General features: G+C 47.6%; 1 protein-coding gene across 2 annotated transcripts in view; it reads left to right on the top strand.

Moving 5' to 3' along the window:
• Positions 1 to 605: 605 nt before the first annotated feature.
• CD59 (CD59 molecule (CD59 blood group)) overlaps positions 606 to 17,470 on the top strand; it is a 36,345-nt gene continuing 19,480 nt past the window's right edge. Inside the window, exon 1 of one of the 2 annotated variants that reach the window (XM_088452614.1) lies at positions 606 to 682. The gene's annotated coding sequence lies outside the window, so the exon portion shown is untranslated. Of the gene's footprint in view, positions 683 to 7,375; positions 7,479 to 17,470 lie in introns of those variants that run through there. The other variant, XM_088452613.1, reaches the window with a different exon arrangement.

The raw sequence follows: 17,470 nt of genomic DNA, 5'->3' as shown, positions 1-17,470 counted from the left end.
ACCTGTGTACTTTCCAAGACGGGAGAGGGGAAGAGGACGGACACAGCTACCGGCCTGCAATACTAAACCAGCCAGGCATGGTATACATGAATAGAAGAGCAGAGGGAACAGTACAGATGCAGCAGCTGTCTATATAATCTGCTTGTGCAGTCACTACTAAGTAGCAATTGGATGTCTCTTTCAGAAACTTCTTTCATTTTTGTGCTGGCGACCTGAACGGCGCCCGTCAGCAGCCGGTGCCCTTAGGCAGCCGCCTAAAGCTGCCTGATGGTCGCACCGGCCCTGCATACTTGCCTTGTAATCTCCGGATGACTCCTGTAATATTGTGAGACTTCCCGTTACCCCCGGGGCGGTAGGCAGAGAAGATCCAGGATTTGTGAGAAGCCACTGACTGAACCAAATGTAGACGTCTGCTACACTGGCAGGTGTCTCCTTTTTTTAAGGAAGCCTTCCCAGTAAAGCAAAAGCTTAATGTATTTCTGGGGAATCCACCTCTTGAGTAAGGCAAATATAACATCAGAGAGCCTGGTGACAGATCCTCCTTAAAACCAGTATCAGCAGGTGGCGCTAGATTGTCTGCTAAGAGATGGGTGTGTACTGTGTCATTTATCTGCTGCACAGCGTGAAAGATTCCATTTGTGCCCAGGAACCGAGAGAGTCGGATCCCAAAGTTGTCGAGGCTGTAAGTGTTCCATATTCATTGTGTGTGTATGTATAAAATATATATAGTGGGCAGCAGATATTTTTGAAAAAGTATATATACAGATATATATAAAAGCACTAATCCACGGCACTCACCATTCCTAGATTTGGGGTGCAACATGGTATGTGACCACATTGTTTAAATAGAAATCCCCTAAGTTTAACACTAATGTGATGGCTATGTCCATGTTATAATTCTGAGCAATAGAGTAGGGACTTGCAGTAAAGTGGGGTCCCGTGACGATGGGCTGCAAGCTTAAATGCATTGATCAATTCATGAACTAAAACCCCACTGTTTATTATTATTAGTTATTATGGTGAGTGCAGAGCCCCTGTGATTTATATATATATATATATATATATATATATATATATATATATATGTGTCATACTTGCCTGCTTTTGAAAACGCATTCAGGGGGATTGTGAAAGAAACACCATGGTAAAATTAACAGTGTACTGCTACATCTGATAGGCGTGCCATTAAATTGCCTTACATGCAAATGTGAATGAGTCACAAAGAAGTTTGTATGATCTACTCTTTGATGGAAACACACTGATACTTTTCAGAAAATGCCTGTAGTATTCTGGGGCTGGCCATATATTAGGCAGCTCAATCACAGTACAGCGTGTAGTAAGGTCTACAATTTGCTATTGATATTTTGTGTGTGTGTGTACTGTGTATGTATGTGCGTATATATATGTGTGTACAGTGAAGTTATATCTATTATAGCAGTAGAATGAGGATGTTTAAGCCGAGTATCCACTTGGCGACTGAGGAACGTCTGAACGATTACGACATCATAATCACTCAGTCATTCCTCATCCTGTAGGTGCCCATGCTGAACGATATATCGTTCAGTGTAGGCACCCTCCCTCATCCCTGAACATGCCCAATCTGTCGTTATCGGCAGATGAACCGGCATGTTCAGGCGATGATTGATGTCGGAAACGACCAGCGGCAGTGCGCATCGCTGGGCGTTTCCGTCATTATCATGCCCAATTTGTGCACGATTAATGAGCGATTGAACGATAACGATGTTGTAATCATTCAATCGCTCTGTTTAATTGGCACATGGATACGCGGCTTAAGATAAATTCTTTCACATTGGTTTGTAGGTTTTTTGTGTGTGTGTGTTTCATAAGGAAAGCAAATGTTTAAGTAGTGTTTATATTCTGTTTGGATAATGATAATGAGCTTGTTTATACACAGCGGGCAGCAGTAAGTGGCCCTTGACTGTTCGCTACCCCTCTTCTCCCCCTCTGCCACCCACCTCTCAGCATATCTCTGATAAGTAAGCATAATACACCCATCTTGCATACCTCCCAATTCACCTTGAAAAGGAGGGACAATCCGGATTTGAGGGCTCCTGTTCCTCTGTGCAGAAAGGTGCAGCCTTTCCACTATTGGGTCAGGAGGATGGGAGACCACAGAACCGACTGTATGAATGTGGGTGGGTGTGTGGCAAGAAGGGGGATTTATGTAAAATAAATGATATAGAGCTCTTAGTAAATTGTGTATATCAGGCGATGTGGGACTGGTGGCCAATTTGGGTAGGATTTTAGCTCGGAACCCCAAATTTGTCCTGAGGTTCCTCCTTGCCTGCACTTATGAGGAATGCTTTTCAATTTGCCTGGTAAAATACAATAAAACTGCGTTAAGGTCACGTCAGGTGATCAGGTAGTGAGTGCTGGCTTTAAAAGCTGGTGTTTGATAGAGAAGGGAGGGGCTTTAGACTGCGCACCCTAATAGTAATGAAAGGTGTCATCATGCTGAGATTTTAAAGTAACATACACAAAAAAATTAGTTGTAGATGCAATATGCGATCATTACTATTCACATTAAATGTATTAAATATAATATCAGAGGTAGTTAGCATATCAATGGCCAATGATACAGGAATGCCCACCAGGGTCAAGGTCACCTCATTGAGCAGGTCCCTAACATTCTGGGGTTCACATCCGGGACGCAGGGCACCCCAAAAGACAGCCCAGCCAAAGACCTCCCCAGGGCATCACCCGAAAAAAAGGGGGACAGTGAAGTGTTATAAAGTATCAGATGTGTAAAAGTAGCTAATAAGTGTTAAAATAATAATAAAGGTAAAATATGTGAAAATACATGAATGATAAACAAGCATGAAGGTGATATACAAAGTGACTATGGGCTCTATTTATTAACATTATTTTTACTAAAATAAAGTGAAAAAGGGTGTTTTCACACCTTTTTCACATTATTTTAGTTTCACCTAAAGTTACTACAGGGCAATTGCTCCAACCCCTAAGTATCACTTATTTTTAGTAAGCAGATCGCATTTCCAATAATTGTAATGGGAAATGTGATCCGACCGAAGTTACTAAAAATAAATTGTAAAAAAGTACCGGAGAAAGCCCTGTGATAATAACGCCACCTGGAGATGGCGTTATCCAGGGTCTCCCCCAGTTACCAGACTCCTGCTCTGCTCTAACAGGGAGAGCAGAGCCCAGAGCCAGCCCCAGTAATCAGCTGTGTGGTCTAAACAGACCACATGCTGATACACTGTGAAAAAAGAGTAAAACAAAAAAGTAAAAAAGAATGAACTTACCTGACTCCAGGGAACGGTGACCGGGGCTTCGGTGATGTCTCCCCTCCGGTCAGCTGGTCTCCCATGCTGCACTGCGGCCCAGTCATCAGGTGATTGGGTCCCAGTGCAGTATGGGATATCACCTGACCGGAGGACATGGAAGACATCACTGGAGCCCGGATCACGCAGGTAAATGTAGTTAAAAGAGAGGGGGGGGTCGCGATCGTGGGGGCGGGGCTTAATGACAGGGGTGGGTCTTAGCGCTGGGGGGTAGCAGCGGCGGCCGGTCGGCACATGTGCGGGGCACTAGTCACGGTATTTTTTGCAAAAATACCGTGACTAGTGTGCGAATGGGATTTGCAGGGACAGAGCTTTCTCACAAGCTCTGTCCCTGCAAGGGATTTGTAGTAAATCCCTGTGATACTGTCTGAATTCAGTCGGTAATATCACACTACAATCTGCATTACAAATGCGGATTGTAGTAAACAGAGCCCTATGTGTATTAAGTGGTGATGCCCTGAAGAGGCCCAGCCAGAACAGTTCAGGGGGCCCCACGCCCAAACGCTCACCCCAAATAAACTGACACTAACAATATAAATAGGGCTTACTTTAGATTATGCCTGGTGCAGTCAAATGCTAGGTCCCTGCTTAAAAACATATATTAGTGGGTGGGGGGAGGGAGGCAAATCTAGACTGGAGCAATCTCAAGCTTCAGATGTGTGTATAAATAATAGAGAAGCCAAGTTATATTAACTTGCACCTTGCACCTTGTAGTAGCCTATTTGTTAACAGGATTGTAGATAAATCATCTTGGAAATCTATCCTCCCACACCAAGCTTGAAGAGATTCGACGTTTGGGTGTGTCGTTGGAATGTGCGATTTCTTAAAAGTACTTCTTGCCTATAAACAGAGACACATTAATAAGATATGTACACAGGCAGCATATAATGTCCATACATTAAAGGAGGGATAGGCACTAGGAGAAATCATCAGAGACACTACAAATGCAAGAAAGCTTTGGATCTATAAAATATATGGACTTACAACTGTACTAAATGAAACTGACTTTAAGCATGTTGACAGTACTTTTTGCCTTTTTAGGCAGCATGTCCAAAACCTTCTTGCATTTGATCTACTGTGGCTTACTATAATGATTTCTCCTAGATCTGATGCCTCCTTACATCATAGTCAGGGCCGCCATCAGGGGGGGTCTGCCGGGCCTGGAGTCCCGGGCCCGGACAGAGCGGGGGCCCGGTGACAGCAGGGCAGATAATATGAATCAGGCTTCGGCAGCCTGGGAGAGACAGCGCAGCGCTGGCGGCGGGATTTGAAACATGTCACAATCCGCGAGCATTACAGCTCGCGGACCGGCGGCCAATCAGGAGTGGCCTCAATGGCTGCTCCTGATTGGCTGCTGGTACGCGAGCTGTGATTGGCTCGCGGCCAACGCCATATTTGAAATACCGCCGGCAGCGCTGCGCTGTCTCTCCCAGGCTGCTGTATATCTGCACCGCTGTCTCCCGGGGCCGGGCCCACTGACGCTGAGAAGCAAGGTAGGACTCAGAGTCCCTGCCGTATGCCCCTCCACCTAGTGCAGCTAGCCTTCTCTACCCAAACCCCCTACTCCAGCCAGCCTTCGCCTGCCCTGTGCTCCCCTTGTCCAGACAGCCTTTTCTGCCTTGTGCCCCCCCCCAGTCCAGCCAGCCTTCCCTGCCCTGTGCTCACCCTAAACCAGCCATCGTTCCCTGCCCTGTGCCCTCTAATCCAGCCAGTCTTTTTTGCCTTGTCCCCCCCTTCCCAGTCCCCCCCTGTTCCTCCCCACTAGTACACCTAGCCTTCCCCGCCTTGCCCCCCTCTAGTCCAGCCATCTTTCCCTGCCCTGTGCCCACCAATTAAGGTCCAGCCTTTCCTGCTCTGTGCACCCCCAGTTCAGCCTTTTCTGTGCCCTCCCAGTCCAGGCTTCCCAGCCGTGTGTCCCCATGTCCATCCTTCCTTCCCGACCCCAAACTTTGAGAATTTTAAAATTGGTTTAATCACCAATTGACGTCCCACCCCCCAGTGTAACTCCACCCACATTATACACAGCTCCGCCCACCTCTGCACCATCCCCCAGGGGGGCCCTGCCTATTTTGTCAGTACCGGGCCCCACGATTTCTGATGGCAGCCCTGATCATAGTACAATATCATACCTCCCAACACTTGCCACGGTGGGATTGGGAACACAAGGGTGCCAATTCTACCATGGCTGCCAATCCCGTTCCCCTAATGCTTGAAGGCACAGAAGATTAGTGCAGTACCCATCCTCTGTTAGGCAGAGCAGCTGGGAACAGAACATACCTCCGAATCTTCCAGGCCCATCGGGACATGCAGTGCAATTTGATAAGACGGGACAGAGCCCTCAAATCGGGACTGTCCTGACGAAAGAAGAACATTGGCTTTTATGCGATTTATGTGGTAGCTTTGATCCTTGTCCATGTTTGGGAGAGAGCAGCTGTAATGAAGGTTCATTTTGATTAAAGGAACCATTTACAGGACTATTTTGGATAATAAAAATCTCTATATATCAGTGGAACTGTCTGAAATTTGCAGACCTAATGATGGAAACATTACAGATGATTGTTGGGTGTGATATTGCAGCAAGTGTGACTTATGGAAAGTATTGGACAGCTATGAATGCACTGGGGAAATAAGTAGCAGAGTGATTAATTTCACAATCATAAGGCTACTTACTCATATTTGCTTGGGTAATAAACCATGATAAGGTTCTGTCCTCACAGACTCGTCACATGTCTGGGCACAGTACATTGCCAACGCCAGCTCACTGCCAACACCATACGCTAAAGGGAGAAACTAGATATGAAAACCCTTATCTATCTATTGCTCTCTAGCTGCATAATCGATGCTCAGTGTATGCTGGACGGGTCAAATACAACTCAAAAGTGTGTCTACGGTCTGTCCAGTGCGGACATGGCATCAACAGGTCTGCTTACACGCCTTCTGGTGAACGCAGGACTTTGATGCTGCAGCACGCACCTTTTTATATTACTTTCCCTCATTTGAAGGTTTGCCACCTTCCCATATTGTGCCGAAGACTCCTGCAAGTTTCCCCTTACTCCTGTCTTCTTATTGACATTTTAAATCTCTTACTTGAGTTTTAGCTGCACGATAAGTACCGCAATAATGCATTTCTCCTGCTGGACAATAATCCCTCAAACCAGTCGTGTGGTCGACTAGTTAACCCGATTATCGTGCAGTGTGTGGCCAGCTTTAATACTCTCCATCTTCTCTTACTAGTTAACATCTTACACTGCGATTGGTCAACACATTGCGACTAAACCGTACGTGTTTACAGTAAAGCTATTTTTTATTTTTTTTTAATGAAAAGCCTTTGCATCAGCTTCTTCTATCGTTTTGCTTTGTTCTGATTGAAAATTTGAAAACCATCATCCGTAGAAATCCTACGCCTGCCCCTAGGAGGCATCACCGCCTCCAGAAATGTTTCATGGTATAAATTATATATATATAAGGAAATTAGTCCAGAGCCAGCACATCCACATCCATAGAATTATGACTTGGGCTTCTGACGAAGGTGGTTGTGGTACACCGAAACGGCCGTTGAGTCAGTCATTTGGTGATGACTACTGGCACTGCACTTTGCTCATGATGAGTATACACTGGAATATTGCTGTTCTATATGCTGATAACACACTTTTATATGGATATGTTGCTGCTACTATGATGTCTTTTTGGACTTTATAAAAATACTCTTCTTGATATGGATGTGCTGGCTCTGGACTAATTTCTTTACATTACTCCATATGTGCCACTGCACTCCTATGGTTACCTACAGTTGTGCTGCAAGTCTGCTAATGTGTTATATATATATATATATATATATATATATATATATACATATATATATATACTGTATATATATTTTTACCACATATGACAAATGATGCTGGAATATGCTGAGCCCTTGGCTGGGTTACACCCAGAATATATGTACTATTGTGTTGGTGCTGAGTTCTCTTTTGTTGCAGGGATAATGGGATTATTATACATTGGAGGTGGCAGTGAAGGGGTAAATAATTAGTCCCACCCAGCTCTGAGAGGAAGTTACTCCCAGACACACACTCAGTCAGTGGATCTAGGGCTCAGGACAGGATAGGAGGCTGCAGGTTGTTGCTGCTTCTGCTCATACAAAGGATACCAGTAAGCTTTATTATGGCATTAATGTGACTTCTAGTATATATACCGGTGCCTATAGCCTGTCATGTGTGGGTTTCCCCCTTAGTATATGTGAGGATGAGCGTGGGAGCAGAGGAGAGTGGCTGCAGCTGACATAAAGCCATATTTAATGCTGTCAGCTCTGAGGCTGCTGTTACATTATTGCTGCTGGTGGAGGCACAGGACCAGGAGGTAAGGGGGAGAAGCTGTTATTGCTGGTGGAGGCACAGGACCAGGAGGTAAGGGGGAGAAGCTGTTATTGCTGGTGGAGGCACAGGACCAGGAGGTAAGGGGGAGAAGCTGTTATTGCTGGTGGAGGCACAGGACCAGGAGGTAAGGGGGAGAAGCTGTTATTGCTGGTGGAGGCACAGGACCAGGAGGTAAGGGGGAGAAGCTGTTATTGCTGGTGGAGGCACAGGAGGACTAGGAGGTAAGGCAGAAGGGGGTCAGCGTGCGCAAAGTGCTGTGAATATGACCTGACGTAGTGCAGATCATTGCTGAGCTGACAAGCAGTTGCAGGATTAGATTGTAGAGGGTGACAGGCAGCCATTGTGGGGGGATGGTTACCCTGTATATGGAGGAGGGGGGCTGCATGGTTGTTGTGCTGTCCAAATGTATCAAGTTCAGATGGATTTTTTTTTAAATTACTTTTTAATGGTCATTGGCTGGTTCATAATTACATGATTGGTAACCACGCTCTCCATGTGTGCCCATGCCATATACCATGTATATAACTAAATATAGAGACTGGTGACTTTCCAAACCCAGTCCTCCAAGCACCCTAACAGCCCAGGTTTTAAGGCTATCCATGCTTGAGCACAGATGCTGAAACCAAAGGGGGCGATTTAATACAGCGCGTTGCTGAATATCCGCGTGAGGGAGCTCCGGGAGTTATTCAGTCCACTGCGCTGTTTGCTTAGTCGGGAAGAGGTTAAGCCGGAGAGTGATGGTTCTCGCGACTTAACCTGGGTGTTTAGTCGCGAGCAACTGCATCTCCGACTAATGTGCCGACCGTGCGTCCGTAATCGCCGCACTTAGCAGGAAAACAGCCGCGCAGCCAGCACTTTAGTCGTGTTTCTCCTCGCACCCTCGGGATGCGAGTAGAAATCCTTAGGTCCGACCAAACCACGTAATGAATTGAATAGCCCCAGGGAGCTCCCCCCCTGGGCTATTCAGCATTGCGCTGAATTGAATTGCCCCCATAATGACAGAGGCGTTAAGTCACCAGTGCCCGATATTTACTTATTTATAGTTGTTTATGTAGCGCACACATCTTCCGCAGCACTTCACATCAGTCCCAGTGAAGCTCACAATCTATGGGGTCTATTTACTAAGCCTTGGATGGAGATAAAGTACCAGCCAATTAGCTCCTAACTGCCATGTCACAGGCTGTGTTTGAAAAATGACAGGAGCTGATTGGCTGGTACCTTATCTCTGTTCACTTTATAGCCATCTAAGGCTTAGTAAATAGACCCCTATATTCCCTGCCACATTTACCTGCTTACACACATACTATAGTTAATTTTATTGTTAGAATGCAAGCATGGGGAGACTATACAAACTCCACACAGAAAGTTCCCTGGTGTTCATCAAACCTCAATGCGGTGAGACAGTAATGCAAACCACTGTAACAGCCATGCTTCCCTACAATAATGGATATCCTGGAAACCAGGACTGTCGGGGTGCTTTGACGATAAAGGGCTCCATTAAATATTTTTGAAGTTGTGTGTAACATTCTGTACTGCAGCATATCTCTGATACAGAAAGTTTTATGCTGCAATTTATCATCCTAGATATGGGGCAGGGTGGGCTGGGTCTCTGTCCGAGGCCAAGAAGGAGTCTCCTGTGGTCGCTTGGAGCTATGGCGGCAATGGCATGTACAGTACAATACTTAGATTGGCACTATGCATGCGCAGTAAATTAATTTGCAACCACAAACAAGTTTTTACAAAGGATTTATGTGTTCTTAGGCTTCTATTTATACATTTTGATAAATAAATAAATATAATGAGGATAATTCATACTTTTTTTTTTTTAATATATATTTATAAGCAATCTTTTACATTTTTTTTTTTTTTTGGTGGCTGTCCATAAATTGCGATAAGATTACAGTGATACATATTCCACCGTGACGCTGTTTAAATAGGCCTGCCCCTGTATGAGATTTAATAGAGTGTGCGTGGAGACTCTTCTTCGGAGAAACTTGGCAAATAGTTTCTCCGTCGCTTTCTATCTTTAGAGCATAACGAGAGCGCCTAACTCCAAGGAATCTCCCCTTTAAAAATAGACCTTTTTTGTACCAGCTCGGCAGAAAAATGTCCGTGTAAACTAATTTTGAATGCACGCTGTGACTTCTAGTTCTACAAGAGCGGTGGCTGGTGTTGAATAGTGTGACACACAATCATTATGAGTGGTATACTGACGACAGGCCGTGCCGGGACAAAACTGTGCTCGGAATAAAACTGTTGATGCGTACACACTGGGCGATTAAATGATAACGATATCGTTATCGTTCAGTCGTCCACTTTATCGTCCATTTTTATCACAAAAACGATGAACGATAACGACTATGCGCGTTCCCGACAGGTCGTTCGTCATCATTTTTCATCGGGTTAATATGCAGGCCAACCTGACCATGCCGTCAGGTGGCTGCATGTTGGGGAATGGGGGAGAGAGCCCGGCGCTGAACGATATCGTTAATGATATCGTTCAGCGGCTGTGCTCAATGTCATGAACGACATTGAGCACACCCTGCCGGGGACACACTAGACGATATCGCTCAGGGAGCATATCGCCTAGTGTGTACGCACCTGTCAGTGCAAAGAGCTGAGAAGGACATTACACAGTGTTTATGGATCTTCTGATATATTCATACAGGCCTTCATTGGATAAATAACCTGATTAACGCTGGGTACAGTATAGGGAGGGGCTGTAGACTGCACACCCTAATAGTAATGAAAAGTGCTATTATCATGCTGAGATTATAAAGTAGAGTTGCAGATGCACTATGCGATCATTTCTGTTCACATTTAAATGTATTTTGTAATTGAATGTAATTTCAGAGGTAGTTAGCATATCAGTGGCCAATGATACGGGCCTGCCCACCATGCTGGGTACACACTGGGCGATATATCGTGAGCACGTCGAAGGGTGTGTACCCGCGGTATGTCTGTGAACGATATCATTCAAAGACATATTGTGGCGGCTGTGCTGCACAGCCAATGGGCGATACATCTGCAGATATGTGTGTCTGGCTGTGCGTACGGACGGCCCGCCGACCGCCTGTACGCTTGCTGCAGGGACCCTGCGGTGATTGACATCTCAACTGGGTGGGCAAATTGAAATGCCCGTCCTGTTGTGATGCCTGCACCGATGGCGCGGACACTTCGGCAGAACGATTAAGTGTGTATGCATTTGCCAGTCGTTAGATACTGTATTTCGGCCGGACGGCCAAGTGTGTATCCAGCTTTAGAAGAGGAATTGGTTAGCTGATACAGCACGTCCTGTCATCTGCTGGTCAGTGCCGGTAAAGAGGGTTTAAACTGCGTATATTAAATCCAATTGCGTAGATTCGAAGAAGGTTACCAGATTCATATAAGTTACGGCTTTAATACCCGGCTTTTGGTTTTGCATAGAGAGGTTTGGTAAGGAAGTGGTGTAACATATTATTATTATTATTATTATCCTTTATTTATATGGCGCCACAAAGGTTCCGCAACGCCTTACACAGTACATAAATGAGCACACAAGAAAACAGTTAATAGTAATACAAAACAATACAGGACAAGGACATGGTTTATAATAGGGGTGAGCGGGTAACACATCTGCATAACACAAGCAGCAGGACATGAGCAACCAGGTGTTAGGTGTCATTGTGGGGAGTTAGGAGTAAATGATACTATAAGTAGGGGGAGGAGAAGCGCATGAGGGACGAGGGCCCTGCTCGTTAGAGCTTACATTCTAAAGGGGAGGGGCAGACAGAGAGGGGCGACACAGATGGGGTAGATAGTGAGGAAGGAGCATGGAGCAGTGGGTTAGGATATGTACTGCGGTATGTGTGTGTATAAGATAACCTGATGTTATGTCAAGATTAAGTCCTTCATACATCTATCCCTATGACAGAAAATAGATTTTGTTTATGTGTTATTCACATGAGAGATGTACACAATAAAGTTGTAGCACTTTAATTATTGTGTGTTACATTTTAGCATCTACATACATCCTGATAAAAAATGGATATATTATGGGACTGTCCCGCCATCCTAATACAGTAGTGACTACTTTAATCCCAGCTGCTGGGTGCTATGCCATGCTCCAGTGAGTGGGTGCGTCTCACATGCTAGGCCCACCCACAAATGGGTGCAGCCATGCCCTACATGCTGTGGTCCCACAGGATGTTGAAGTACCCGGGCCCAGAATATCTTTTGGTAGCCCTGGAGGCAGAACCAGGTGGGCATAGTGGTGGGATAGCAAGGCCATGGAGGGAGGGAGGTGGTTGAGAATGGAGGAACAGGAAAGGCGGGGAAAAGAAGCAGAGGGTTGGAAAGCAGACTGATGAGAGAAAAAAGGGGGAACAAGAAGCATAGGAGACAAGAGGAGGAGGATGGGGGTGGTTAAAGTAGAGGATTATGTGGGCACTGATTAAGGGGGGTGTTTGAAGTAAGAGTGTTCATTCTGTGGACGAGGTAATAAGTGAGATGAAAACTGGAGTGGAGGCTGTGTGATATAGATACAGTGTGGATTACAGTTGTTAAATGTTCAAAAATAGAGATAAAAGAACAGCGCTGCCAATGTAAATGTACTGTAAATGTAAAGCGCTTTGAGTCCTTATACCCCGCCCCCGAGCCACAGGCACTTCAGTTTTAGTTGGCGCCGGCCGGAGTCAGGTCACCCTTAGCGCAGGGGGGCTGCTTAGCTGCCACTAAGCTTATGTTAGAGTTTTTTTTATTTTTTTTAAATTAATTTATTTTTTATTTTTAACTGACTCTTCAGAGCGGCAGCATCAGACTGTCCATTGGATGTCCAAGCTCTCGCTCCTAAACCCCGCTGGCGCCTCGACACCTGTACAGTCTGGGGATTGCGGCGGGACCCCAGAGTCTGTACTAGCACGGGTTCTGGGTACTCCCACGACTGCTGCCGGAGCGCCGGGTATCAGCTAAGACGCGGTTCACTGCTTGCGGTGATCCGCGTGCCTCCTGAGTCGCATGCCTCCGGTCTCTGGGGACAGATCGGAGGCGCTAGCAGTGGCAGCATGCTCCGCCTCTCCGGAGGAATACCCCGCGGGACCACTAGACCTCCAGGGAATTGTTCCGGCAGCGGGAGCCAGCGTCCGTGGGGTTAATTGCTAGCCAGGGGAGGCAGCCTTCCCTGTCTAGCGGCTCCTCCCCTCAGCTCAGCGTGCCTTTCCGCTCGGGTCTGGCGACGCTGAGCTGCTTCCTCCTGCGGCCACGCCTCCTCTGAGGTCTCCGGTGGCCATTTTCCCTGGTAGCATCGCAGATCCTCCCAGGCAGCGCGTAGACCGGTCCCCCTCTGTACCTCTACCCTGCTAGGACAGTGTACACAGCACTATAGCCCTCCCAGACAAGGAATCTGGGCAGGTTGATTGTAGTGACAAGGTGCAGTGAGTATTCACTTTCTGCATTGTATGTGACTTTTGCTAGTGCTGACTGTCTGTGCTTTATTTATTGTTACTGTCAGTCTATAACTATCCCTTTCCTTCTCCTACAGCCCTGGTAGGTGTGTGTGGGAAGGGCGTTTCTGGGATCTCGCTTATATAAATTCGTGTATTTGCGAGGTCGGTCACATAAAGTTGTGTGCTACACGGTGCCATATCTGTGGGCTTGTGTGCTGCATGCTTGTGGTAAGAGTAAAACTGAGCTTCCCTGTTGTGTTACTATATATATCTGTCTATATATATTTTATCATGTCTGATGAGGAAGTTGAGCGCTCTGCGGCTCCCCCTCTGCTCTCCTGCAGACGCTGCACTGCAGGGGTAAATATGGAGGATTTATCACATGATGCGCTGTGTGTGTGGTGCCATCAGTTACCTGGTCCCTCTCCTCCTTGGGCGGTGTTTTCTCAGGTGCTGGCTTCCATCGCGGACCGTCTGGCGGTCCCGACTGCTCTCTGCCATAGGGGGTTACCCCAAACAGCCATCCCCCCTTCTCTGGGTATACCGCAATTATTGCAGTCTCCCCAAGGGCCTCAGACTGTTAATCCATATACAGGGTTACCTATGTATATTCAGTCTGCTACGGTGACGCAGCAGTCCGTCATTCCTTCTAGGGTCTCCCGAAGGCGGGCCAACCACCATGGGTGGATGTGCTCTCCAGTTCAGTCCAGAGTTTGGCGGCCTCATCTTCTTCAGCTTTTCAAACTATGTTGCGTAGTGACAAACCTCAAAAGGCGTCTAAACGCCCTGTTCTGTCATCCCAGTCTGCGTAGCTATCAGACTCAGATGCGTCCTCGGATCAGGGGGAATTGCCTGAGGACTCTGATTCGGATTCCCCTGCCCGGGTAGTGGAGACGAAATCTTCCATTAATGTGCGGGCTGTGCGGTCCATTCTTGATATGGAGGATGACGCCCCGGCCAAGTATCCAAATTTTAAGCAAGCAAAAGTGACTTTGGCTGTTTTTCCTCTGACCATCTGACTGATCATATGGCGGAGGCCTGGCAGTCGCCTAGTAAGAGTTTCCAGCCGCAGAAACGTTTAGCATGTAGTTATCCGTTTCCTACAAGTCATTGCAAAAAGTGGGAAACCCCGCCTGAGGTGGATTCTCATGTTACTTGCTTAATCAAGCGTGCTATCTTGCCTATACCTTCCATTTCATCCCTAAAGGATCCCACAGACAGGAAAGTGGAGACTTGTTTAAAATACATTTATTCTCTCTCAGGGGGCGGTGGCCCGTCCGTCCATGGCCATCTCTTGGGTGGCTAAAGCCATTGAGAGCTGGGCCAATGTGCTGGAAGATTCTTTTCCTGAGGAAGCTCCGGAGGTTCAGAGAGCTTTAGTGGGACAGATGAGGGATGCCGCTTCCTATATTGGAGAAGCGTCTTTGGATGCCAGTCTTCTGACTTCCAGAGTTTCGGCGGCAGCGGTCTCTGCTCGCCGCTCTTTGTGGCTCCGTTCTTCGATGCGGATTCCAAGAAGGGCCTGGAGGCCTTACCCTTTAATGGGGAGATTTTGTTCGGTCCTGACTTGGACAAAATTGTTGATACCCTGGCAAAGTCTAAGTTGGCGTTTCTGCCATCAGCAGCTGCACCTTCTAAGGCTAGGACCTCAGCCTTTCGGTCCTTTCGTACTCAGGGTACGTCCAAGGGTCCGTCTTTCCCGAGGTAGTCGTCAACCAAGGCTGCCCCTAAACCAAAGAAGCAGGCCTGGAGCACTAGATGCCCTGCTTCCAAGCCAGAAGATAAGCCTTCAGCCTGATGGGACGGGCCTCTCTCTGAGGAATCCCAGAGTGGGAGGCCGACTTCTTCAATTCGTCCAGTGCTGGTGCAATACCACCACAGATGCTTGGGTACGAGAAGTGGTCTCTCAGGGGTACGCCCTTACCTTCCGTCATAGACAATCCCCCCCCAACAATTCCACTGCATGAGTCTTTCTCAGGGCAAGACCAAGTCCTTGCAGATTCAGGAAGCCATAGAGTCCTTGCTGAAAGCAGGGGTCATTGTTCGCGTTCTGCTTTCTCAACGTGGGACGGGTTACTACTCTTCTCTGTTTCTGGTTCCGAAACCCAATGGGTCTCATCTGCCTATCCTCAACCTGAAATTGTTGAACAAGTTCCTCAGAGTGCCCACATTCCGGATGGAAACTTTGCGTTCCATCATTCTGGCTATGGAACCGGAGGATTATATGGTCTCCCTGGACACCCAGGACGCCTACCTCCATGTTCCTATAGCACCTTCACACCAGCGGTATCTGAGGTTTGCTATATGCCAGCTTCACTTCCAATTTCAGGCTCTGCCCTTTGGCCTTTCCACAGCTCCAAGGGTGTTCACCAAAATGATGGCTGCCCATCTGCGCAGTCAGGGTATACGGCTTCTGCTGTATCTGGACGACCTCCTATTGCTGGCAGGCTCTCCGGTGGTACTTCTACAACATCTGCACCTGACAATCGCTTATCTGCAAGCGCACGGGTGGCTGATAAACTGGAAGAAGTCCTCCCTGATTACGTCACAGAATGTGGTTCATTTGGGAGCCCTTCTGGACTCTCATCAGCAAAGGATCTTTCTGACTCCAGATAACATTTCCTCCCTACAACTATGAGTGAGCAGTTGTCTGAAGAGTTCCCAGGTGTCTGTTCACTCGGCAATGAGAGTTCTGGGGTCCATGGTGTTGACATTCGACATGGTGGAGTATGCCCAGTTTCATTCCAGGCCCCTGCAGGGGCTCATTCTATCAAAATGGAACGGGTTACCACACCGGATCAGGACTCAGATGCTGGTGTTGCCTCCGGAGGTGAGCCTGTCGTTTGCTTGGTGACTTCAAACGTCACATCTCACCAAGGGTTTCCCCTTTTGGATCCCGGACTGGGTTCTGCTAACGACAGATGCCAGTCTCCGGGGTTGGGTGCAGTGACTGGTCCACTTTCACTTCAGGGCCTTTTGGACGGCGGAAGAAGCGGTTCTTCCTATCAACCTTCTGGAACTTCGGGCCGTGTACAGGGCCTTCCAATTGTCCGGTCATGCTCTTCAAGGAAGGGCAGCACAAGTTCAGTCCGACAATGCCACCACGGTGGCGTACATCAACCGTCAAGGGGGGACTCTCACTCGAGCAGCAGTGTCGGAGGTGTCACGCATCCTGTCTTGGGCGGAGTGCCACCTTACAGTCATCTCTGCAGTCTTCATTCCAGGAGTCCTCAATTGGGAAGCGGAATTCCTCAGCCGTCACGACGTGCATCCTGGGGAATGGTCCCTTCATCCAGGGGTATTTCAACTACTCGTGGATAGGTGGGGACTGCTGGAGATGGACCTCATGGCCTCCCGTCATAATCACAAGCTGCCTCTGTACGGGTCCAGGACAAGACACGCCGGCGCAAGCCTGGTCGACTCGCTGTCATTGAAATGGACGTTTCAGCTGGCGTATCTATTCCCTCCGATATCACTGATGCCTCAGGTCCTCCGGACATTCAAACAGGACTGCGGGATGCTTCTGCTGGTGGCTCCGGCTTGGCCCAGACGTCCTTGGTACTCCGATCCTCGGGGCCTCTCCATCGACGCTCCCTTTCTTCTGCCTCAACATCGGGACCTGTTGTCTCAGGGGCCCTGCCTTTACCCGGATCTGGGTCGTCTGTCTTTGACTGTGTGGCTCTTGAGACATCCGTCTTAAGGTCACTGGGTTTTTCCAGCTCAGTCATCAGCACAATGCTACAGGCGCGCAAGCCTGCTTCCGCCAGAATTTACCACAGTGTGGCATACTTATTTTCAATAGTGTGAGTCCAGAAACTACGATCCTCAGGTGTTTCTTGTTTCTAGAGTTTTGGCGTTCCTTCAGTCTGTTTGGACATAGGCTTACGCCTAGCTTCTTTGAAAGTTTGTTTGCCTGCACTATCTGTGTGGTTCCAGCGTAGGATAGCTACTCTGACAGATGTCCGCACCTTTTTCCAGGGTGTTCTCAGGATTCAGCATCCCTTTGTTCCCCCAGTGGGATTTGGCGGTGGTGCTTCGTGCCTTACAGGGTCCTCCATTTGATCCTCTTGAGTCGGTGGAACTCAAATGGTTGACGGTTAAGACTGCTTTTCTACTGGCGATTGCTTCAGCCAGAAGGGTATCAGAATTGGGGGCGCTCTCCTGTCGCCATCCTTTTCTGATTTTTCACCAGGACAGGGCAGTGCTTCTCACTCCCGGGTTTTCTACCTAAAGTGGTTTCTAAGTTCCACATTAATCAGGAAATTGTTGTGCCGGCATTTCAGTCACCCCAATCTCTCGGCTTTTGAGGCTTCCTTAGATGTGGTCCGTGCTCTCAAAGTTTATG

Source organism: Taudactylus pleione, unplaced genomic scaffold, assembly GCF_031769625.1.
Source record: "Taudactylus pleione unplaced genomic scaffold, aTauple2 ptg000555l, whole genome shotgun sequence".
Lineage (NCBI taxonomy): Eukaryota > Metazoa > Chordata > Amphibia > Anura > Myobatrachidae > Taudactylus > Taudactylus pleione.
Note: the sequence above shows the minus strand (reverse complement) of the source record. Positions and strands in the feature narration are given on the sequence as shown.